This window comes from Perna viridis, chromosome 1 (assembly GCF_037379345.1).
Source record: "Perna viridis isolate PV_CMFRI_1.1 ecotype Kerala chromosome 1, ASM3737934v1, whole genome shotgun sequence".
NCBI lineage: Eukaryota > Metazoa > Mollusca > Bivalvia > Mytilida > Mytilidae > Perna > Perna viridis.
In genome coordinates, this window is record NC_142445.1 from 40344753 (window position 1) to 40366595 (window position 21843).

General features: G+C 34.6%; 1 long non-coding RNA gene and 1 pseudogene across 3 annotated transcripts in view; both read left to right on the plus strand.

Moving 5' to 3' along the window:
* The first annotated feature begins 517 nt into the window (after window positions 1-517).
* LOC148628751 (uncharacterized) overlaps window positions 518-21843 on the plus strand; it is a 32877-nt gene continuing 11551 nt past the window's right edge. For all 3 annotated transcript variants that reach the window (XR_015924354.1, XR_015924355.1, XR_015924353.1), the window contains exons 1-3: window positions 518-2156; window positions 20555-20736; window positions 20928-21001. This is a non-coding gene — a long non-coding RNA (uncharacterized LOC148628751). The remainder of the gene's footprint in view (window positions 2157-20554; window positions 20737-20927; window positions 21002-21843) is intronic.
* LOC148628752 (uncharacterized) lies at window positions 2154-5719 on the plus strand (annotated as a pseudogene).

Consider the following 21843-nt stretch of genomic DNA (forward strand, 5'->3'; position numbering starts at 1 on the left):
AAGTAATATTAAACGGTCTAGCCAAATGTTCGCTGTTGATGATAGTACGCAAATAGGCAAGTTCATGTTTTAAACACGTATTTTCAATATTTATCCTTTTGCTCCCTTTAGGTATTGTTAGTAGTGATTTTTATATTCAGTTTGCACCAAACTGTTGACGTTGGTTCTTTACATTAACATTGTTATTGTAAATTTTTATTAAAATAAAGAATTAAGATCATTTTAAAAACATATGTGTTTGACAAGACAAAAATTCCATATTGCAGTGGTGCATTAGAGTTTTTTTACATAATTGCTTAAAAAATAATTCTTTCTAAGTAATAAACGGAGCTATGGTTCATTTATTATGTAGATTCTTAATGTAGTCAAGACTTATTGCCATTTGTTTGATTGATAAACATGTATTAGCATCAATTACAATAGATTTCTGTTATGTAGAAAGATATTTCAAGTGTGGACATTAGACAAAACTAATTGTGCCTAATTGACATATATATTTCCTGAGAGATATTTCTCCTTATTCATATCCGGGTATATACAGTTAACATATCTTTGATGGAAGCATAGGTATCAGTCTTCCGAGTATGTGTGACTGTTTTCTTTAAAGATAGCCAATAGAAGGGAATATAAAACCCCTACGCATTTGTAATATTATATATTGCCGACTAAACCACCTGCTAGGAAACTGATTCTTCCGGGAAATATGGTATCAAGCAGCACTCCTTATAGGATTGACAATGCGACACCGAAGGTGGACAGTGAGGCTGATGGTAGCGTTCGAACAAAAATTTCAGGTGGTTTGGGTTTAGGTACCGAGTTGGATAGAACAAATGAAGATCTCATACTGCAGAATAAAATGTTAAAACGTCACTTATTGTTATAGAATAAGGTTCTTCTGAAAGAGTGCAAACAGACAAATTCTGAGCAACCAGGTATCAATGAAAGTTTGATCGAACGTCCAACTTCAAAAGACAAAACTGTGACAAAAGATAAGCAAGTGAAATTACCAACCTTGAACAACTACGCGACTGCTAAATTGTTGAATAAAATTTTGAAGCTAACGAGTCCTCAGATTCTTCATATTCGGGATCGGCGTCTACTGACGATGGTGAAGACTAGGGTCAAGTCGGAACTTCATGTAAAGGCTTGCCAAATACTGTATTTAAGAACAAACATAAACGCAAAGCTGTGTCAGGGGAAGCTCGGGTATTCAAGGATCTTGTTAAGTACGATGTACGCTGGCTACACGATTATGCACAAACGAAATCACTTAGCTATTCGGACCAGGTATTTGGGCTTAACCAGTTAGTAGAGAAGTGTTCATCCTGCAGAAGGTCGACATCTTTGGTCAAAAACATTTGATCAACTTACTTTCTCTTGCCGGGAATTTTTTTATGAATTGAAGCCTTGCGTTCAATAGAGAGAGGTAATAAAAATGGTCCAATTCGTTTTTCGAGGAACAGGTTCGTACACTTCTAAGTCCTTTAGTGTCTACTTCAAAACAGGCCCCAGTTCCAGAGAGACCCACCAAACGGGTTCCTATTTGCGGTGAAGGAAATTGTAACCATTCTTCAGATCACTTTGGTTCTTATGGTGATAAGAAGCTTCGACACGTATGTAGAAAATGTGTGCTTAAAGGGAAATATCCCTTGGATCCGTCAATGAAGTATCCGTCGAGATACCTTCCTAGTCAGGAATGATATTAAGATTCTGCGCTACAATTCAAAGACTCTACTGGGATTTACTTTGTGTTCGCTACACGTGTAGGTGCGTGTCATTCTCCTGGGTGTTCAGATGCGATTTTCCCTGTGAGTAAAGATGCGTCAAACATTGATCTTTCTGTGCCGATATCTTCCGCCGCAGATGAGGCAGGCGTGTGAACATGTGAACGATGTAAAATATTCATATCCCCAGCTTTAGAAGCTGGTGTATGCACTGATTATGTATCTACAACTATGATTTATGACATGCATATATATGATAATATTCCCTGTAATTTGTCAGGTGAGTCTCTTGTTATCGAAAAATCCTTCCTTGCCCTTTCACTAATTATGATGTTGATTTCCCTAATGACAATGTCATACATGTAAATGAATGTAAATTGCTTAGCAATTACGACAATGTATCAATGTGTCTTGGTTAACTAAAACCGCAAGGTCAGTTGATTTTAACTATCCATTTATTGAAGTTTTTAATATTGGCTTTAAGAATTATACTATTGGAAGTGGCATGTAATAATATTACAACAGGTACATGAATATGTACATTTGTATTTGTGTCAGGTCAACCTAATTTGCACATTGTACAATCCCCATTAGGTCTAGTATTAACGTTTTATTCATTATCGTGGGAACATGTATTACAAGAATATCATGACTAAGTGTTTGTTGAACTTTTAAGATATGACTGACCTTTGATTTTATATCCGAAATACAAATGTAGACTACCAAACCCCCTATTCGTACGAACATTTATCAATCTCCGTTTGTGCCTTATATTGACGGATATATAGCCAAATTTACGGCCCGTTTATGACCAACCCTCTTTGTTGTCCATCGACATTTTCACCTTTATTCACTGAACGTGAAGGGGAAAATGATAGGAGAATTATTGATGATTGCTCGCATGGTAGTTTATCATCTACAAACAATGGCATTCCGCAAGATACCTTTTTGAAAGAATCCTTAAAATTGTGTTATTAAGGACATGAAGAATTTATTTCGATGTAGTTAAAACACGGATGCGGTTGCACGATGTGGAAATTGGGCTTGTCTTGTGCATTTAGACTGATTGTATTAGACCGACCGACATGATTTTTAATTTAAAGGGCTATTAATGGAAGGGTAAAAATTAAATTGACAATCGCTTAATTTTTGGGAGAAAATCGTCACCTCAGGCGTATCAACGGACGACTAATGGCGTATCGTTTATTTTGTGTAAAAGCGGAAATTGACTATACATTTGTTCAATTTTTTTCATAAGTTAGGCTTTGACGTTAGTGAAGATAAATGGTGTGCATCTACTATTGTATTGACATTTCTTAGGGGTTTATATTGCTATTCAAATATCGACTTGCAGCATATCGAATAAGCGTATACAATTATATTGCTAGAATGAAAATGTATTGTGATTTTGAATCGGGGATCTGGACAGGACAGCATGATGTTATACCCGTCAAACATGGCACTAATGTGCATTGAGTAATATCCAGCTTCGTGTTAGCCATATCTCATCCGAGGAAGACAGTCCAAAGCAATGTTATGTTGGAATATGTCAGAACGGTATCCTGAACAATTCATTGAGGAGTCCGAGATATTAGGCGTTACGTGTTCAAAGCGTATTATTTCAAGTCTTATTTTTGATAATATTGTTGACATTTAAGGTTTTAAAAATACCGATATTGAAGTTTATAGTGTTGAATATGCAGTGTGTTATGATTTATATTATTTGTATTTCTATACTTAAGAGTCAGCTCAGTGCCTACCACTAATGTTGTGTGTTTAATCGCTTCCAGTCTTTCCCTGCACACCGGATATTTTGTCAGCCTTTGCCTGCCTTTTTTTAGCTGAGAGTTTTTGTAGTTTTTCATTCGTAAAAAAATACTTGTCTGGACTTAAGACCTGTAATCAGTAATGCCTGTGTCTAAGTTACCTTTGTTACCTACAGAGCTAATTCATATTGTAGAATCATTAGATATTTACGATCATGTCGATGCCTGTTCATTGTGTTTTAAACTTTTGCATATTTTGGTATGATAAAAGCCTCTAAATTAAAAAGTTAAACTCCGAAATTTTTCAATCCTAGAGAATAACGTGTACGGAAGTCTGTGATAGTATCATAATTTGGCTTGTTACTTTTGTTGAACTGGCCTAAAACGAGACAAGAGCATAAATATATCCGTCAGGTATCTCTTTGCAAATATATTGAACCTTTATTATGCCCTGTTCGTGCATATGATCACTTAGTTTCGTTGATTCTATGATGTCAGGGCGACCCCGTATTTGCCATTTCCGTCAATCGTACCCTTGTTCCTGTTTCCAAGTCTGTGTAGAACTCACGTTTCTAGGAGATGCTTGTTCATGTTGATCTTGATCTAATCTTTATTTTCATTCCATTACTTAAGCATTGGGTGCTTTGCTAGCTGCAAAGGCATGTTTACCAGAGATTTTGTTGAAACACCACCGTGACGGTGACTGGCGTTCTGATGGGTTTCAAACCTACATTGAACAGGCCAGTATCGATATGTACCAACTAACATTAGCAATGAATTTATTGATTCCCGTTAATTTTCAGTTATTTATGTATTTGTATTTTCTTTTTATTGCATTCGTTTCAGTTGCGCTGTTCGGCGACTTCATTTTGTATTAAGGTGCTTTCATGACATTGTGTATTAATTGTATGTTGTGTTAGTTGTGTCTACTTCATAAAAAGCACTAATTCCGCCAAACGGATCTGGTTGTCAATCGTGCACAATTGGACACAACTTATTGTGCCTAATTGACATAACTAGTTGTCAATTACCAAAAATGTAATCATAATCTTATGACGAGGTTGGATTTACGTATATATTTACCCTAATTGAGTTTACATAGCACAAATCATACGTTATGCATGAGCTTGCCATAATTACACAGACTTTTTCAATTGCGTTAGATTTTTTACAATTAGGCTACTGGTACAGGGTTATGTTGCTATGAGATTGAAGTCATCACTACAGAAGTTTTATGGTCGTCATCATGAACTCGTGGATCGTAACGGTGCACCCATCTGCACCATAAAAACTGATTTGTTCAACGTGTTATAAAAATGACAATAACTCAAACATGGGTCAACAGAATTTCGCCAAAAAAAAAAAAAAAAAAAAAATTCCCATGGAGGGATTTCTTCTAGCTGGTTACTTCTTTCATGTCAAATTTGGTATAATCCTAATGGTTGTATGCACTTAAGATATTTGATATTTGCATAAAACTGCTCTTGGAACCCTACACTCATTCTTATTTTTTAGTATCATTCACAATGTTTGTCAACGGATAAAAAAACAATTCTACACCGGTTCCGAGAAGGCTACACTGAGAATTATATTTTTATCAAATTTGGTTCCAATTAATCTGTAGTTTGTGAAAAATTTTGGTCCAATTAATCTCTGTTTTATAAAGAGAAGATAACAAGAAAATAGCAAAACAAAAAACAAAAACAAAAACACAAAAAAACCAAAACGAAAAACAAACAAAAAAGATAAAAAAAAACAAAAACAAAAACAAAAGCAAAACAAAAAAACCAAAACGAAAAACAAAAAAAAAAAAAAAACAAAACAAAAAAAACCAAAAACAAACAAAAACAAAAACAAAACAAAAAACAAAACAAAACACGAAAAAAAAGTTAAAGATAGTTTATTGGGGCCATAATTTTATAGAAGGCTATCTGATTTTTCCTGAAATATGGATTCATGAAAGGTGTTGTTATTTTAAAAAGAATGTAATTAACCTTTTCCAATTGCATGTAATTAACAAAAAACTGCAAAAAGGTAACCACTGCATAAAAGGGGCAAGAAATCTTAAAATGATATCTGAATCAGCTTGCAATTTCACGGGAGACAGATACCATCAAACAGACTATCGGTTTTCTATCCGGGACAGATTTTGATATATAGCCGAAAAAATGGTGTTGGAACCTAAGGGTGTGTTTTTAGTAATATCATCTATAATTGGCAACGAATCTATCATATCATATCATTTCTTGGCAGAATAAAATAAAACTATTCATATCAGTTTTGGTTGTAATTGGTCGAATAGTGTCGGAGGAGATTTTTTTTAAACTGTTAACGACGACGACGGCGGACTTCTATGAGCCAGTTGAGCTAAAACGGGGCTTCAAAGGTAATGGGTCAAGATAACTCTGCAATTTTGTAGTTTTGCAATTTTTACTCAGACAGAACATAATCATATTATATTTTGGAGTATTATCAATGCAAATATTTTTTAAACGGCGTATACAAAACTTTTTTTTTCAATTCTCGTTAAATCTTTCTGTTATTAATCTGTTTCTAAGAGTCATACAGCGACCTCATCCTAAACGTACTCCAGTACTTCGGTATAGTCCTTTTATTCCAGCTTCCGATATATTCCAGTGGATGTTTATTTCTCACTGAGTATCCTTATCTCATCTATTCACTAGAACGTAGTATGACGTCTAGCATCGAAGCGTACTTCTCATCTTATGCTTTATTCTAAAATTGGAAAAGAAAAGCGACACAATAACAACAACAACGAGAACAACAAAAACAGCATACAAAGCAACATACGAAACAAAACAAAACACAAAAAACACGAATGAAAAAAAAAAACCAAAACAATTTATGACAAATACTTTTTATAACAACATCACCAAGAAAAAATGTCTTCTCGTGGCCACCCATGTGGGTCTACAATGAATGGCGATGAAAACCTCAGGGCACAGGGCAGGCTGCGGCTGTCCCAAAAACGCCATAGAAACTGGCGCAAAAAAAGCGGCGGTGTTAAAGTACTTTTATGTAATCACAACCCTCCCTCTTTTAAATCTGGCCACTTTGGCAAAAACATTACAGATGTAATGGGATTTATTCATGGTCAATTGTTATATGTTTATTGATGTTGACTTACTTTCGTTAAACTATATGTGTTTGACTATTTATTAATAACGATTTGTTTTCAAACCCCGTATATAAAGCATTACAGTGATATTAACACATTTTTAGTCAGTGTTATTGTGTATGTTGCCGGTCCTAGACAGTTTGTCCCGCTCGGTCTACTACTTTCAGATCGTCTGGGCCAGCTGTCCCAGCTCGTGCAGGACCTTAATGTTGACGTCAGGTATAATGGGATGTTTAGGAACACAAAAGGCTTTCATGTATCTGTTATTTTTTTTAGATTAATTTTACATTTCTCACAAGAAAATAGTTTTGAATGAAATTCCCTAGATATTTAGTTTGTATTTTAACTTTGCTTGAACTGTGAAATACCGTGAATAAATAGTCTTAGCAAAATATCTCGTTAAATACGGTCAGAAAATGTACACCCGTTGTACATAATTAAAACACCTAAAAATAAATTGAAAACGTTTTGAATCCCTTATCAAAGCAGAAATAAAGTAACTGATTATACGTTACACAAATTCTCAAACAAGGACTACTAACATTTAACTGACATGCTAGATCTAGCCCAGTTTAAACCTAAAATAAGTTAAGTCCTCTTTTTATCTAATATCAATCCCAATATTTCCAGCACCCAGGTACAAAATCATACAATAAGGGCACAACACATGTTCTGCCGAAAACTGCTTTTGAATATAACATGTTAGTTTCTATGTACATATATATGTATGTTCTTGAAACGACATCATGACTAAATCCCAATGGTGTAACATTCAATTCATGATACCTAGCATATTGATTTTTTTTCTTTCAACACGTACGCTTTATTGAGTAATACGACCATTACACTAATGGGACTGCTCGATGGCGTCCCCGGACAGCGACATGTTGCTTACAGATAAGGGGGCATCTGAAGCATCAGAATTCACACCAAATTTATGTCGGCTACTTGTTTTTATTTTTCTGTATGTATATTTTAGCGTATTGTCATATGCAATGGTTTTCATTCATTCATTATCCGTTGAGCTTTCGGATACCCTGTACCCACGAGTATGATCTCGGTATAGCTATTTATACTACACGAGCTGTACGGTGTATTAAGATGTTAATGGTTTTCGCTACAAAAGTAAATAAGAGTAATTAAAGGAACAAGATTATAGCAGAAATCAAAAGAACGCAATTCATGGACAAAGACCAGACTAGGAAACCAGAAAGACACAACAATAAACATAAAATATCCAAAATAGTACATAAAAAAAAGTAAATGAGCAACCAACTCGGACTCCACTTAAAACTGGGAGCACAGACAAGATGCACCGGTAGGGAAAGCGTTCTTTGCTTTTCTAAAAACATCCGCCGATTCAAGTCCGTGGTAGACCAAAGAGAAAAGAAAAACGATGACACGTTGAACAAATCGGTTCTTATGATGCAGACTGATACACCGTAACGACCCACAAGGTCATGATGACGAACATAAAACTTCAGTACTGATGACTAGTGATAAAACAGGATTAGCGAACTAAAAGGTTGTTAGACCAATTTTATTAAAACAATAAAATAATGAAATCAAACCATGAAGTTTTTCGTTGTGCTAGTATATTTGGAACAGTTTTATAAGGAAACCATTGTTTTCTACAAAACATTCGGAAACATTATATGGCAAAATAAGCATCCCATTTTTATTTCTTTCTTACGATAAACCTAAAACGCGTCTTTGCATTACCCTTTTTTAAAAGCTTGAAAGTTTTAGTTGGCATCGCTAAAACAAATTATTTAAAGCCTGAACTACCGCTAAGTTTTGAAATTTTAAGCAATAGAACAGAATGGGGAACTACATGTAATTAGTTACATTTTTTCTATAAATGTTCCTTATAAACAAATAAAACATGTTAAAATCAAATAGTTTGCACCAGTTACAAGTTACATCTGTATGTTCTGTGCGCTCTTCAATGAAGCTTATGTGTCAAGTTACTAATTTTGTATACATTTGTCTCTGAAAACAAACGCAATCAGTTTTTCACTCATCTTTATGAAGGAAGTATGCAGACATTGCGTTCTAACATCGTTGGGAATTTTTCAGAATAGGTTTTTCTGGAAAAAATCTTATGTAATCAGTACCTTGCGATAAAATTTGTTTGTTTATGACATTGAATGGTGTAACAAGAACAGTCCTCTTGCTTTGGAAAACACTTGCAAAGAGTTGCAGGCTTTTTAACATAATTGTAATTTTCCCTATAGTCACATCGACATGCTCTGTCACCGGTCCCGTTTCTTTATCAGCAGCAATTTATCCTTCCTCGTTACAAAGTGACATTTAAAGCGGACATTCGGAATTTCTTATATTAAAGGACTGACTAAGTAGTTGTGAATATCTTGTTTTATTACAATAATCGGCATCAATATAACCACTTAATACACATCGCTTACCTGGAATAAAACATGAGCATTGAGGAGAGAATTTTGTTTCTGGTAAAATATAAAAGGATTGTTTCTTTAAATAAACAAATAAGAACTACTAATGCCTTCGTTTCTGTAACCTTTTTGAAACCACATATAAGACTGCCCTGATAATGCTTTGAACAGCATTGAAATTTAAATAAAATGTTTGCCGAAAATATGTGTCTATGATACATTTGAAGTATCCGCAAGTTAATAAATATTCGATTGCGTCATGTATTAACATGCTAACGGTATAAAAATTATTCAACCCCACCCCCCCCCCCCAAAAAAAAAATACAGTGTTGAAAAACTATAGGTTTTAATGCTATTATATTCAGATAATAGTCTTGAACTGATTGTCTCCAAAAGATCTTTCGAATTTTTCAGGATCCACATTGAATTAATACCACTACGTGAGTAACAAGTGTTGTGGTAGGACTGCAGACCCTCTTTAACAGTTGTGAGTATAGAATTTAAAAGTTTTGAAAGAGGTTTGGTGGTACAGTTTGCAGATCCAGCTATGAAACGCTATTTGTATGGATTCTTGTGGAGTTTAGGAATCCAGTACACATAGACGGTAAATCAGAATCATCGTCCTTGGTAGAGAGACCAAAAGAGGATAGCACAGATTTAAGGTTTTTCACAATCTCTTCTTTGGAGAGAGTTGTAGCAATATTGGTCTTATCACTGCTATTATTTTCTACGTCTACCTCTGATAATAAACATTGGATGTAAAACGTTTTGCAGACAAAAACAATGTTGTTTTGGGCATTGTCTGCTGGGAGGACAACATATTTGTCATGTACAGTAGAAAATGTTCTTGCCACATCGGGGTCTTTGAAAATTGATGTAGCCTTGGCACTCATTGACCTACTTAAAACTTTCATTCGTTTCAAAATTAAAGACCTCACGGCCTTGAACCACTCTGACAGACAATCAATGTCTTCTTGTTCTCGTTTTATCCATTTTCTTGCATAGTCCTCGACGGTATCCATAAGAACTTTAAAGTTATAATTCCAATTTATGGAGCGTGGTTCACGGTACTTGGGACCTTTAGAAAGGATATTACGCAGATATTTGTTTTCGATAATGGTTAAATCTCCTGTAACGACGTGACCAGAAGGACCATATTTGAATGAAGAGGTTTCGCAAGAACAGTCAGGTGGTTTAGCCTTGAAGTCCTCAATCTTGAGGTTCTGCAATAGCCTTTTGTAATTGAAAATTTTGGATGCAATGGGTGAAGTATAGGAATATGAAATAATTGGTATGGATTCGTCTTTGAAATATGGGGGAATTTTGATGGTAACGTTTTTGTGATGGAGGATGTTAGCCAAATTAATTGCATCTATACCTTTGTTGACAAACGGTAGTGAAGAAATGATCGTTTTTCTTCATTTTGACTTTTCACATAAACTGGTTTAAAGAGTCTGTGGAAACCAATATCCAAAATGAGGGCAACAAGTCTGTATAATGATGAGGTGGGGTCAGAAACAGGAGTATCAAGACTTATTTTGTAAAGGGAGTGTAGTAGAGTGAGGGGTATACATAAAGTTTGGTTCTAATGTGATAAAGTCCAAGAGGTGTTTGTATGAAAGGAAGGAGATTATTTATGGAGACATCATGTAACTTAGGTGACGTATAGTGGCGATGGCTATGACTCCTTTCCCGTCTTGGATTTTTGTCAAAAAAATTCATTACATTTATGCTATTGTTATCTTGGCTTGAAAGGTTTCCTATCCTTTTGATGTTGTCATTGCATCCGTAAGGTGTTGCAGTACCTAGTCTGCGTATTCAGTACACCTCTGTTTCCCTACGATAGTTTTTACTTAGAACGGGACTGTTCGTAGGATGGTATTTTTTATTCCTAAAATACGAACTTTCATGGAGACGATTGAATGATCTTGTTGACTAAAGTGTTGATAAACTGTCGGGAATTTGGTGGTGTTGACTCCGGAATGATGATCGCACATTCTTTTATTTAATCGTTATATATTTAACCACATAAGTTGCATTCTAATCCATATATTAAGTTTGTTGATTTGCAACTTAAGTCATCGTGACTTCTTGTATGGAAGGTTTTGTTTGTAAAGGAACTGGAGAAGTAAGGGTCGGTTATAAGAATGTTGCATGTTTTGCAATTTTTAATACCACATTTTGATATGGTACAATGTGGTTCGTCATCGTTGTAGTCAAATATATCGTTTAAAGTGATGGAACATGGTTTGATAATTTTAAAATAGTCAGAATTTTTTTAATGTAATAGATGGTCTGCAGACTGAACGTGTGATTGGGTACTTTTAGTTGAATTGGTCGGGACACTTTCAATACCAGATGTGAGTGTGCTAAGATTCCCATCTGGGGACACCACATACTTACAAGACCACACAGTGTTTGATCTGCTGTCAGATTTGGACCTTTTTATACTGGGCGACGTCCGAGCCAGTTTTTCTTTCATTCATCGTGTTAAAACCATTAATTTTAAAAAAAATTGTATTACTGGGTTGATGATACCCTCGGGGACAAAATCCATCAGCAGAGGTATCGACCCAGTGGTGTGAAAGAGTAATCAAGGAAACCAAGGTTATAGCGGTAATCAAAAGAATGTAGTCCAGGGACAAAGACCAGACACGTAAAACAGACATCCACAACAAAGAATATAAAGTAACTAAAATCAAACATACAAAGTAACAAAAGCGAATGAGCAACTCGGACTCCACTAAAAACTGGGAGCATGGACCAGGTGCACCGGAAGGGTAAACGTCCTCTGCTTTTCTAGAAACACCCGCCGAGTTGCTCATAAAAAGTCAAGTCAGGTGTAGACAAACGAGGAAAGGAAAACTATGACCAGTTGAATAAATCAGTTTTCATGGTGCAGATGGATACACCATAACGATCCACGAGTTCCTGATGACGACCATAAAACTTCTGTAGTGATGACTTCAATCTTGTAGCAACATAACCTTGTTAGAAGAAGCTTACATTTTTGATTGTATCTACCACTTTATACTGATCTAATCAGAAAGAAAGAATATCGTTTGGCTAAATCTTTCATTCTCAGTTACCGCTATAAAGATGACGTATTATCTTTAAACAATCTTAATTTCGGGGACTTTACGACAAACGTGATGACTTTTCATTCAGAATTGTCAACTTTCCTTTCATATGTGGCAACATCCCTTCAGCACCTGCGTATAGAGTGTTCATATCACAACTCATACGTTATGCCAGAGCTTGCCGAAACTACGCAGACTTTTTGTATTGCGCTAGAACTCTAACAAATATGAATCTGGAACAGGATTATGTTGCTACAAGATTGAAGTCATCACTACATAAGTTTTATTGTCGTCATCATCAACTCGTGGATCGTTATGATGTATCCATCTGCACCATGAAAACTGATTTATTCAACGGGTCATAGTTTTCCTTTCCTCGTTTGTCTACACCCGACTTGACTTTTTATGAGCAACTCGGCTGGTGTTTCTAAAAAAGCAGAGGACGCTTACCCTATGGATGCACCTGGTCCATGCTCCCAGTTTTAGTGGAGTCCGAGTTGCTTATTCGCTTTTGTTACTGTGTATGTTTGATTTTAGTTACTTTATATTCTTTGTTGTGGATGTCTGTTTTCCATGTCTGGTCGTTGTCCCTGGATTACATTCTTTTGATTACCGCTATAACCTTGGTTCCCTTGATTACTCTTTGATATTTTTAAATACGGGTACTTTTTGTATACGATGATGTTATCAGGGTCTTCTTTGTTAATGTTTTTCAATGTATATGATCACTTGCTCTAAATGAGAGGTCACTTCTCGAGACATGCGTAAAGCATACACAAATAAACATATCTAATATTTAAGGAATAAATCATGGAAACTCCATCTGATCATTGTTTTATCGCGGGCTGACCATTTATGCCGTATTATTTTTTCCCGAACGATAGTTTTCCTGATTTATTTCAAGTCTAATAGAACAATTACGGTACTTTTTTACATTTTTGTGACCTATTACGGTAACCTTAAGCTTAGATCCACCATATGTTTCCATATTTGGACAGGTACAATGTTTCATTCTTTGACAATTTTAATTGTTTGTTTTCACACATGATGGCGCACGTGGCGAGTGTAGCCGTGTATGTTTTTAAGTGATTTTTACGGAATATAATGTAACTTTTCTAATAAATAACGTTTAATGTTTTTTAAATATGAATTTGATGTTCATTCACGCTTCTGAAATGAAAACAGGTTATACGCATCGGAGTGATACGTGTGTTTGTTTACATGATTAAGATGGGCAGTAATTTCCACACACACACAATCCATGCACATTAAGTCCCGTGTTGCTCATATAGCAATAGAAAATCAACAATATTTGGTTGTGGTCTCAAAGCCTTTAAGGACGTCATATAAGAATATATAATCGGTATTTTCGTCTTTTAAAGCCACTCGTATGACACAAGTTATATAATATGTATTAAGGACTATTTACAGATATTTGTACTATAACGACACATGGAACTTTTATGAGATTGATGCTTCATTTCTTGTAGTGTTTGTGTTAGAACCTCCCGGTGTAGATTTTGCTTTTTTTTCTGATATTTTGGAAATGATCACTTCTTTTATACGAATATCGAAGAGGCAATGGTACATTTGGTTGTCTTTGCACTTCATTTTATCAGCTCGTTTATTTCATACTGAACCAGACGGGCATTCTTGAATCATAGAAATGTTACGCCAACCTAATATCTAAATGAAAGAAATATATGGCACTATTAGTATTCACCGATATATCTGTATATAAAATTCAATGCTAATTTTGACGTAATGGATGCTGATTTATAAAATTATTTGTGCTTCCTTATTATAGAAAAAAAATGACAATGATTTATGAGTCAATTGGTTAGTTCGTTGACGAAGAGTCAGTATAATGTGTATAAGACAGGTAGTACGCCTACTTGTAGAGTGTTGTCTCTGACAAGATTTATTTCCTGCCTCTAAGGCTTTTTACATTTCATAGGGGAAATAAATTGGTAAATCGTTCCTAAGGAACCAGGTAATTGGTTCTTGTGGGTTTTAAAGAATAATTTATACTAAACCGATATATAAAGAATTCTTTTTGTCTTATTTTGTAATTAATCACGGCTTTATCTTTCATACTCAACACATTTTATCTACGTCTACTCGGTGCCAGTACTCTCTCATAAGTATGTCAGACAATATTTTAACGATAATTGAGTTAAATGATTGGAAGAGTAATAAACTGTATAACCAAATAAATTGGATGTCGGCTTAGAGTCTTCTCCCTTTTTCATTGAGCCTATCTCACAACCTTTTCCCCCCAAAAATGGCTATTTGTTCCTTTCCTAACCATCGACGTCTTGCTTTTACCAACATTTAGGTAGAAGTCATACCGTCACAAAGCCATTAAAACAAACCATATAAGAACAGTTAAAACATTTTAACTCACTTGTTCGAAAATATCTTTTTCTTTCCACCTTTGTTTCACATCATAACATATATTTCGTAGCCATAACCATATATTCATATTTACGAGTAAACCGGTTAATATGTAAGATTAAAAAAAAAATTCATTAACATTGATAAAAAAATGAGTTCTTTATGTCTTAAAAAATTTTGAAATTATTTCGAGAAAATTTAGAGAGTAATACCACAAACAAAGGTCAGTCTCCAATTTGTGGAAATAATTCAATGTTATTACTATTTTTAAGTCCTTATATTATAACGTAATCAAATGTTAAAGCAGTACTGCAATATTCGTTATGTCTTAAATAGGAATAAAGACCTGGCATTATTCCACCTATATAAAGTTGAATAATTACAAGTTATTATGAAAGTTTTCTTACCACCTATCAAGTGTATAAATATCGTCTTTCTTCACATCTTATCTTCCTGCTTTACAAAAATTCTTGTAAAGTTTATTACTTCTAAGAGAAAGACAATCATGTTGTTTTTATTGTTTAATTTAAATATATCATTGATTTACGTTTATTTATTTCCAATGTTTTGCAGAAATATTCATTTGACACTGCAATCCTTACAAGTCGAAAAGAAACCCATGCGTCATCATTTCATATGAAAAGTTTTGACGAACACATCAATCAATTGGGAATGGTATACTAAATCACTCATATGGCAAAAAAAATCAATTTTGTGCAGGCGATGTTGCCATAGATGTCACAGCGGTACAAGTTCGAGTCCCGCGGAGTGGATGACCAAAAGTTTGCTTCGCAAATTTGAGAGTTCTAATATCGTTGAGAATTTTTCAGACTCTTCTATAAGTTTACATCATTTCCCTGTACCAATTTGATCCGATGGAGCAGTGTAGCGAATAGATTCGTCACATTCTGAGACATTTACATATATAACACAAGAGTTTTGACAGAAACAATTAAGCGTGTTGTCTTAAGAGTAATCAAAGGAACCAAGGTTACAGCGGAAATCAAAATAAAGTAACCCAGTGACAAAGACCAAACCTGAAAAACAGACATATACAACAAAGATCATTGGGTAACTAAAATCATACATACAAAGTAACAAAAGCAAATGAGCAACTTGGACTCCACTAAAGATTGGGAGCATGGGCCAGGTGCACCGGTAGGGTAAGCGTCCTTTGCTTTTTCTAGAAACACCCGCCGAGTTGCTCATAAAAAGTCAAATCCGGGTAGACGAAAGAGAACACGAAAACTATGACACTTTGATCAAATCAGCATTATGGTGCAGATGGATACACAGAAACGATCCATGAGTTCATAATGACGACCATAAATCTTCTGCAGTGATACTTCAATCTTGTAGCAACATAACCCAGAAGCCTAACTGTACGACTCGTAGCGCAATACTAAAGTCTGCGTAGTTACGGCAAGCTCTGGCATAACGTATGAGTTGTGATATAAAAACTCCATACGCAGGTGCTGAAGGGATGTTGCCACAGATGAAATGAAAATTGATAATTCTGACTGAAAAGTCATCATATCTGTCGTAATGTTTGGTCAGTAGTTTTCCTTTACCATCAACCTCTATGTGTAGGTCAAGATATGAGGCTGACTTCACAGTGTCTGTAGTATCCTTTATCTCAAATTTTTGGGGTAGATGCGATGTATCAAGTCTCCGAAACTAGGATTGTTTAACGATAGTACGTCATCTATTTAGAGGAAACTGAGATTGAAGGATCTAGCTAAACGATATTTTTTCTTCCGGATCAGATCAGCTAAAATGTCAGCCTCATAAGAGTGTAGGAATATGTCAGCAAGTAGAGGAGCATATTTTGTTCCCATTGAAATACCGACCGTTTGTTGAAAAACGCGTCCACCACACTGGATAAATATGTGGTCGAAATTTGGAATTATTTTTTTTTATAAAATATGAGGAATCTCCACCAAGAAATGTATAATTATATCTAGGTGTACCATCTTCTTTTTTGAGACAAAAAATGATGTATTATGTTTTTGAGTCGCGATATTAACTGAGTATGAGGAATAGAAGTATACAGTATTGAAAAAATCATAGGTATTAATGCTATTATATGCTGATAATAATCTTGAATTGAGGGTCTCCAAAAGATCTTTTGAATTTTTTAGGATCCACATTGAATTAATACCACTACGGGAGTAGTGCTAAGTGCTATGGTAAGACTGCAGACCCTCTTTGACGGCTGTGAGTATAGAAGTTAAAAGTTTTGAAAGAGGTTTATTGGTACGTTTTGCAGATCCAGCTATGTAACGTTGTTTGTATGGATTCTTGTAGAGTTTGGGTATCAAGTACATAGCCGGTAAATCACAATCATCATCCTTGGTAGAGAGACAAAAAAAAAAGGATAGCACAGATTTATGATTATCCACAACCTCTTCTTTTGAGAGTGTAGTGGCAGTAAGGTCTTATCACTGCTATTATTTTCTACGTCTACCTCTGACAATGAAAATTGGATGTAATACGTTTTGCAGACAGAAACAATGTTGTTTTGGGCTTTGTCTACAGGAACGACAACATGTCTGTCATGTATAGTAGCAATGTCTTGCTTTTAAGTTATAATTCCAATTTATGGAGCGTGGTTCACGGTACTTGGGACCTTTAGAAAGGATATTACGCAGATATTCGTTGGAAGTTGAATCTCTCGTATCGACGTGACCGGCAGAACCATATTTGAATGGAGAGTTTTGAAAGAACAGTCAGTTGGTTTAGCCTTGAAATCCGCAATCTTGAGGTTCTGCAATAGCCTTTTATAATTGAAAATTGTGGATGAAATTGGTGAAGTATGGGAATATGAAATAATCGGTATTGATTTGTCCTTGAAATATGGGGGAATTTTGTTGGTTACATTTTTATGATAGAGAATGTTAGCCAAATTAGTTGCATCAATACACCATGCAACCAAAACAGTTTTTATTGTATTTTAGTATGCTTTAAGTATTTAATTTCAATGTTTAGATAACTTGAAATGATTGTGTTAAATCTATGTAAACAGAGTAGTGTTGGCGATAATTTAATGTCAGTCTCTGTAAGATTCAGGCAGTGGATGAAATATGGTATGAAAAAAAAATCGACCATTTTGAAAGTTTAATTTGATTATTTGCACAATCAGAATCAAAGAAACTATCCATATTTCCTTAGTAAATTAAGTTTAAATTTTATGAAAATGCACAGAAAATGAACATTTCCAGGGCAGAAAACTCCGTCAAAAACCAGATTTTTTTCTAACATTCTTTCGAAAATTTTCTAAGCAAACCCAGTGATGCAGATATCAAAAATAGTCTTTTCAAATAGAGAAAGCACCCTTGTGTAAAATTATATTGTCAGATCGGTGGGATTATGACATGTATGTTTCTTATTTTACGCATTTGCCTTATTCTTACAAATACTTATACTTAATACACACTATCATAACGACATTTTGTATAATTACAGAAATGAAAGACAAGTAGATACAGTCTATTTAAATGCCTTTTAAAAATGTATAAGTCAGACCTGAAATAAATAGGTTGAAAACATTGACTTTTTGTAATTTTAAGGTTTATTTTACAAAACTCAAAACGCGAAATATTTAAGTTAAATAATTGTAAATTTTTGATATGATACTCCTTAGTTATGATATTTATAGCCAGAAATCTAAGTAATGTGGTATTAAGGATGACCCTTTATTAACACTGATATATCTACAACTTTGGCAGTTAGTCAATGTGTAAAATCGGACCATTCACTCACAAAACAAATAAAAGTTCGATGGAGGATTTTCATGTCAAGTTTGTGAAAAAACGATGAAAATCCACACTCTTACTATCTGAAATATATTAATACGATTAATTCGGAAAAAAGTTGACATTGCTCTCCCTTCCAAATCCCCTTATTTCTGTACTAGTTGGAGTAAGGTTTGTGATGATAGCTTTTCTATCTTGAGTAGGGTTATGTTGCTACAAGATTGAAGTCATCAGTACAAAAGTTTTATGGTCGTCATCATGAACTCGTGGATCGTTATGATGTATCCATCTGCACCATGAAAACTGATTTGTTCAACGTGTCATAGTTTTCCTTTCCTCTTTCGTCAAAACCGGACTTGACTTATCATGAGCAACTCGGCGGATGTTTTTAGAAAAGCAGAGGACGCTTACCCTACCGGTGCACCTGATCCATGCTCCCAGTTTTTAGTGGAGTCCGAGTTGCTCATTTGCTTTTGTTACTTTGTATGTATGATTTTAGTTACTTTATGATCTTTGTTGTGTATGTCTGTTTTCCATGTCTGGTCTTTGTCCCTAGATTACATTCTTTTGATCATCGCTATAACCTTGGTTCCCATGATTACTCTTTTAGGTATTGGCAATTGTTATCATTTGGTGTTCCTGTTATTTCTTCGTTCTCGGAGTCCAATCGTTTATATATGTACTTTCGATATTGCTACTTCTTTTTTCATGGTAATATAAATCTGCAGATTATTTTACGTTTCAATTTGGAATGAATACAAAAATGCCATTACGCATGGGCTTGTCGTATTATCATCATCACCATGGAGTATTTTACTTCGTAAAATATGCTTTAATGAAGTCGGTAAGAGTGGTCGCCATTAGAACGAAAACTAATGATGTAAACGTACTCATATGATTCTCATCATTTCTCAACTAGAAACACGTTAGTATTGAAAACAAAATCTAGAAATTGAAGTTTTCAATTGAAAACTATTCGAATAATAAGAAAAATGATACTACACTGAGATCGTTTTAAGCGTCATCGCGAATTAGTGCAAACGATAAATGTGTTATTAGTTAAAGTAAAAGTCATTTTAGATGAAATTCATAGTATTTTGTTTGAAACTTTTTTTATTACCAAAAACTAATGTAGATTGTAGAACGGAATATCATCACGCATATTAATGCCAAATTGTTACAATGAAACCTTTCTAAATATGACCATTTTTAAACTTGTTGAGTTCAGGCAGCTTAGCGTTTTGGTTTACCAAGGTTAGAATACATTTACAGTGATGTAAATAACCTTTTTTGAAAGTGTCATGTTTATATATTTCGTCCTGATTTAATTACTGATTTAGCAAATTTTGATCAGTAACATTTATGCTGCCTGCTTACATTTTAACTTTTTAACATATACCGAAAAAAAAATAACTACAATAAAAAAATGGAAATTGGAGGGGGGATTGATGAACCGTTTTAAAAAATCTGGATTAACTCACCTTTTCCATCGGGAATGCCTGTACCAAGTCAGGACCAACGCGATGGTTTCCAACCCTCCGACTTTACCTTCATATTGTCATTTTTTTGCTTTCGTTTTGAATTTGCTTTTGCCTGACTCACTCGAGACCGCCCAGGCGGATTGGACAATATACACATATTCACAATTGTTGAGGCAAATCATTCCCCTTTGAATGATGCGCGCGCAGATCGGAGTAAAGGCCCTTCCTCTGGACGTTGATAACAATGGTGACGGTCGTTATTTTTTACACTTTTTTATATTATATAACTTCCGCACGCCCTGTCCAAAGGTCTTTTTTTTCATTTACTTTTGATAACTTATATAAAATGCTGGCAGTATGGATCTTGATAACAAAAACACTCCCCTTGATATTTTTCTAACATTGAAAGTGGACGCGTTGAAGTCATTTCTTGAAAAAAAGAGTTTTGAGCAAATAAGAGACTAAATCCGACTTAGCCACTTTATTATAAGGTTTAAAGCTTGAAAAAATTAAAATCGTTTTGTACTATTTATTAGTGACTTAAAAACAGGAATACATAAACATTTTTGAAATTCCAAATAAACTGACAAGCTAACCATACAGACTCAGTGGTGAAAGTATTTTAAAAATTTTACTGTAAAATCAACATGTAACTTATATTTTTATATATGAAATTACAGTAACTATGATTCCTTTATGGGCAATGACATCCTACATGTATTACTAATGTAAAGTGTATAATATGCAGTAATGTACATACATTTAATAATGATAATTAAAATGGTTATAATTTTTTTCCAGATTAGGTCAAACCTAGAACCATATAGCTTGGATACTGTTCAGCATGCAATCCGTATGGGACTTTCTAATTTGAGCTGTACATCTTTGCCATGCTCATGGAATGTTCCAAATGAGTCAACTCTATATGGACCATAACTTATAGCGGACATGCAGGTGAAAAAAATCAAGATATGGAAAATCAGGTAAAAAGCCCTTTAAAATCTTATTACATAACACAACATTTTGTATTTTTGCCAATGAAATTCTTTTTTACACTTATTTAAAATAACGAAATTGTATTTATTGTTTAACTAAAAAGGGGACAGTTTGAAAAAGCTTGTTATCTAAATAGCAATTTATTGTTTAAATTACTAAATTTTATTCTCTATTTCAGATAAAGCTCGTCCACTGGTGTCAACTAGAAAAAGAGAGAGTCATCCATTAAAACATGCTGCAAATCCAGATCCTGTACGATCCATTGGAAGTGCATTACAAAATATTCTTCCAAACCGTGCCTATTTAAAAGAGTAATCAAGGGAACCAAGGTTATAGCGGTAATCAAAAGAATGTAATCCAGGGACAACGACCAGACATGGGAAACAGACATACACAACAAAGAATATAAAGTAACTAAAATCATACATACAAAGTAACAAAAGCAAATGAGCAACTCGGACTCCACTAAAAACTGGGAGCATGGACCAGGTGCACCAGTAGGGTAAGCGTCCTCTGCTTTTCTAAAACACCCGCTGAGTTGCTCATAAAAAGTCAAGTCCGGGGTAGACAAACGAGGAAAGGAAAACTATGACCCGTTGAATAAATCAGTTTTCATGGTGCTGATGGATACACCATAACGATCCACGAGTTCATGATGACGACCATAAAACTTCTGTAGTGATGACTTCAATCTTGTAGCAATATAACCCTGTTCCAGAAGCCTATTTGTTAGAGTTCTAGCGCGATACAAAAAGTCTGCGTAGTTTCGGCAAGCTCTGGCATAACGTATGAGTTGTGATATGATAAAGGTTTTTCGGCCAATTGACTTGTTGGTAAAACCTGTAATTTTTTTTCTAATACAGGAAAACATGTATCTTAGTTACCTCCTGTATTCAACAATGACCTGTCTCAAAGTACTATGGTTGACAGATCTCTATTTATTGCATTCTGTTAAAATAAATTTATGTAAAAAAAATGCATATTTTATGTGATCATAATTTTACTATTGTTTGGAAAATCACTGAAGGACGTTTGACTGTATATTGTAGCTTTTCACGGAAATACAGGGGTTATTAAATCTCTTGTCCGATACA